Source organism: Anguilla anguilla, chromosome 17, assembly GCF_013347855.1.
Source record: "Anguilla anguilla isolate fAngAng1 chromosome 17, fAngAng1.pri, whole genome shotgun sequence".
Taxonomy (NCBI): domain Eukaryota; kingdom Metazoa; phylum Chordata; class Actinopteri; order Anguilliformes; family Anguillidae; genus Anguilla; species Anguilla anguilla.
The window spans coordinates 15799506-15803932 of record NC_049217.1 but is presented as its reverse complement, the minus strand read 5'-3'; positions in this window follow the sequence as shown (position 1 = coordinate 15803932).

The window sequence follows — 4427 nt, the reverse complement described above, 5'->3', positions numbered from 1 at the left end:
CCCCCCCCCCCCCCCCAGACCCCCGCCGCATCACGGCGGCGCACCTGCTCACCAGCTCCCTCCGAAATACCTCGTTTCCACAGCAACCGGTCCCGCCTCGCCGCTTCCCCCTCGGTCCTGAGATTCAACAGGGACGGGGGTGTCGGGGGGGGCCACGCACAAACGACGCACTGCGAATCAAAACAGTTCCTGCACTCCGCCCTTTTTTCATGCGACAGGGACTCGTCCGTCCGCCGTGGTCGGGCCACCTGTCTCTCTCTCCCGTTACGTCACTGTCTATTTTTACTTTCCTGGCTTAACGTCCCTCAGAACATAATTAGATCGCTACCCTCTTGCCCTCTCAATTCCTACCCTGAAATCCTCGTTCATTCTAATTCTGAAAGGCGTCATTCATCAATTGTTCTCACGGCAGCATCGTCCACGGAAACGGTTTTGAACCAATTTTTTGGCATTACGTCATCATCTGTCATGCATGGAATTTGTGCTGCCATGACAACAACCGCTTGCCTCACTGTTGCTGCACCAAAACCTCACCTCTCCAGGGAGGAAGCTGCTTAAGAGTTCTACGGAAGTCCTTAGTGCTTCCTGTTTGTTTCCATCGCAAATGTTGCTAAGTCTGCACAGTGTCATTTTAGCTTACTTTAAGCTGATCTTACTATTGGTTTCTAAGGGGGCAAATAGGATTGACACCTATTCCTTGTAGACTTTTTTTTATTTCACTTCCTTTTTACCCATGAATCACCATGGTTTGCTGTGACGACTGTAATCAGTCAGTTGAGTCCCCCTAGGAGAGTCAATATCTAGGTTTTTACATGATTGCAAAGCATAACATTTAATATGTCACACAAAACGGATAATATGTACTGTTTCTGGTACTATTTGCATTTAGTGTGTTGGCTTTTTTCACATCAATTGCTTTGATTAACTCATTTGTTATGGAGGAATAGCAGCTGTGTTTATTGACAGTCATATTTTTTCCTTGTTCCTTCCCTCTATTTCTCTGCCCTCTTTCTCATTTAAAATCCTCCACGCCTTCTACTCATTCCAGTGTTTACCTCAACATGAAGATTAGTATATTACCACATTAAATAGAAAATGTCCCTTCTGCACACTGTCATATCGACAGAATATGGGAATGTCACTGAATCAGTATAGCTCATCAGTATGTTTAAAAGTCTTATCTTAACTAACTTATCTTTATGAAAGCATAACTCTAATGGAGTAGCATTGTAATTATTGTTATTAATATTATTGAAAAGGGATACAGTTCTTTTATTATTCTTAATTTGTTGTTCGGTTGTCTGTCTAAAATGATGGGTGTTAGTTATTTGTCCCTTCTCAGAAGCACTAGTCATTCAGATCTGTGATCTATCTAATGACAGTATTTGTTGATTCTTTATTCAGTTCAGTCAGTTTTGTTTGTTATTTAACTTAATATGTCTATTATTGTTTTAACTTTGTTTTAATTTGTTCTCTGCTGTCCTTTTAAACTGACTTTCCAGTTGAAAGGAAAGTCACCCACTTTCCCAGGACCCCTTCAGTCTTAAATTTATTTTTGGCTTGTGTGTACAATTAATAAAACATTAAAGATTTATTTAAATTGATTATATCAACCGTCTTTGTTTACATGTACGGAAGTACATGCATGTGTATTTCAGGCTTCAAGATGCGTCGTGTATGTTATATTGGCTGAAATATTATGTGCTAACAGGATAGTTTGGATAGAATGGTGTTCTCTGGCTTTCTACTGAATTCCCCATATTTGTAGGTAGGGAAACATAAATATACGCTATTTCTGCGCTGACACAGCAATAATGAGCAGCACGATAAACGATAGCGTGCACGAGGCAGTGATTGGACGTATGAATACTGCAACAGATACGCGAACAAAGGCTCGGGCCCGAAGAAACGACGGCAGCGACGAAGCGAAGATGTGTAAACGTGTAAACACACTTAATCCTCTCAAAGAACGGAGAGAGGGATGGAGAAGGAGGGAGGACAGCAGATGGCCAGAAAGACGTCAATCCTGATCATTCTTCCCGGACGGACCAGAGGGACCGTGGATGATTACGGGAGCCGCTGACGTTACCGTGGAGACCCCTGACGTCAGAGGGGAGGGGGTGGGGTAAAACCCGGGGTGGCACTGCGGCGCTAATAACAAAGAGATTCAAATCTCTTTGCTAATAATACCTGCGTGACATCATCTCTGAACACCAACCGATAAAAATCTCTGAAAATTCAGGGATGAAACATCTGTGAACACTGACGCAGCCAACTTTGAGCAGGTGGTTACAATGAAGAACTGCGCACAGGCTGTCAGTAGGCCTGGGGTTTTGACCAATCGGGGTCACAATTTGGTTTGCATCTTACTGCAAATTGCAAGTGAATAGGTTTATAATCACATTTGTGAATCTGAACACTCAATAGCTCAATTGAAGATTATTGGGGAGGGGGTGAAAGACAGATGGAGGCCAAAAAGAGAGGCTGTTATTCAGTATATCATTTCACATTGGCGAGAGGACAAAGCTTTTATTCGCTGAACTGTTAAAACAATATTTCATTGTCTTGTGCGTGTTTACCTATTTCTATTAAAGTAGATTAAGCCATATTATGTTTCAACAACAGTACTCCATCGTCAGGACAACTTCCTTGGAAAATAAAATACACTTCGCGTAAGGAATGGAAACTCCTTTATTTATGAGTTCATTTATGATCTTACAAGAAAAATTGAATCAAATCTATTTCCGCACATTCCGCGCGATAGTGGACAAGCGTAAACAGTCGGGTAGACCTTTAATTAATTTAGTGACATGCATGTTTGGTTTAGTAGGTCACTGCCGTGTTTTACAGTGCAATCCTTTCAAGTCCACCCCCACGGGATACTCCCCGGTAGAGGTCACACAAACAGCTCCCATACGATAAGGCTGTGCTTTGAACCTTCCCGCCTTCCTCCCGTCACCATCTCAATAACACTTTCAAGGTCACTCAGATCACGCAGCACACACAGTGATTCCTGCCGGAGCCCAGAGCTCCCTCTAGTGCTGCAAGTGAGAAGTGACGTCAAGACAGATGCAAATCATGCGGCGGTCCACTTTCCGTTATCTAACCTTCTCCAGACCAAGGGTCACCAGGTTTGGATCAGAATGTGTACAGGTCCGGTCTGTGGTCCTGAGTAACTGATTGAAATTGTAAAGCTAGTTCTTAATGAATTTCGCTCTCAACTGCTAATTTTTTCCCCACCCTTACCTCCTCCCCACCACCCCCCTCCCTCCTCCTGTCCATGATCGACTGTGACAACACGCCCCCTCCCCAATTCTAAATCTATAGACAGACCTTCGAAAATTACTCCATGACTCAAGCGTCTTTCCTTATCCTTCAAATCCAATAATTTCCGCCGCATATAACGGTAAACAATTCTCCACGGCCATAATCATAAAACGCAATGGACAGTCATACACTTACGCACGGCGACACACCTCTCATTTCCCCGGAACCTCTTTACTGTCATCACAACCTTGCAAATAAGGGGCGGTTAACGTCAAGCGGCTGACGCATATTCGGCGAATATGCTCGTGTTAGCTTCTGGTCTACGGTTGACATTTAATAACAGGAGCCTAATCATCATAATAACAGATAACAGGACTACAAACGCGAGTTGACTCTCGTGTTATACAAAAGGCATATTAGAGACGCATTTGGCTACAAATGATCTCTATGGTCACGGAGAATGGGGCATAAGTTCCCTCTTTTACAACTCCTACAATGCAAGAACTTCCCTCTTTCTCGGCTCTTACTCGCCCAGTTATTTGTTTATTGTTATTACCTTGACTTCCTGCTTCCCTGAGTATGAATAGTCTATCCTATATAAGGATCACCCACTTGCATCTCTAGGGAAACTAGGGATACATTACATGGACTGATATTATTTACTATCCTTTTATTAATATTTATTTATGCATTATTTATTTGCCATGTGTATGTAAAATCTTATTTATTATTTAACGAAAATTCAGATCAGCATTTTTCGTTTTCCTTTAGCTCCTCTGTGTAGTCTGTCTGTTTCCATCTGTGATGCCTTCCCCAGCTTTCACTGGTCTTCTCTCCCTCTTTGCACTCGTTCATCTCTCCCTCTCTTTTTATCTTCCCAACCAATCTCCTTTGTCCTTTGATGACCAAGTCAGGGAAAGACATCTATACACAGGTATTATTATTGGAATGATGATGATGCTTATTATTATTATTATTATTATTGCAATTGCTACTATTATTATTATTATTATTACTTTTGTTATTATTATTATTGCTATTGATTATTATTATTATTGCTATTGCTACTAATATTATTATTATTATTGCTAATAATTAATAATATTATTACTTTTGTTGTTGTTGTTGTTATTATTATTATTATTATTGTTATTAATACT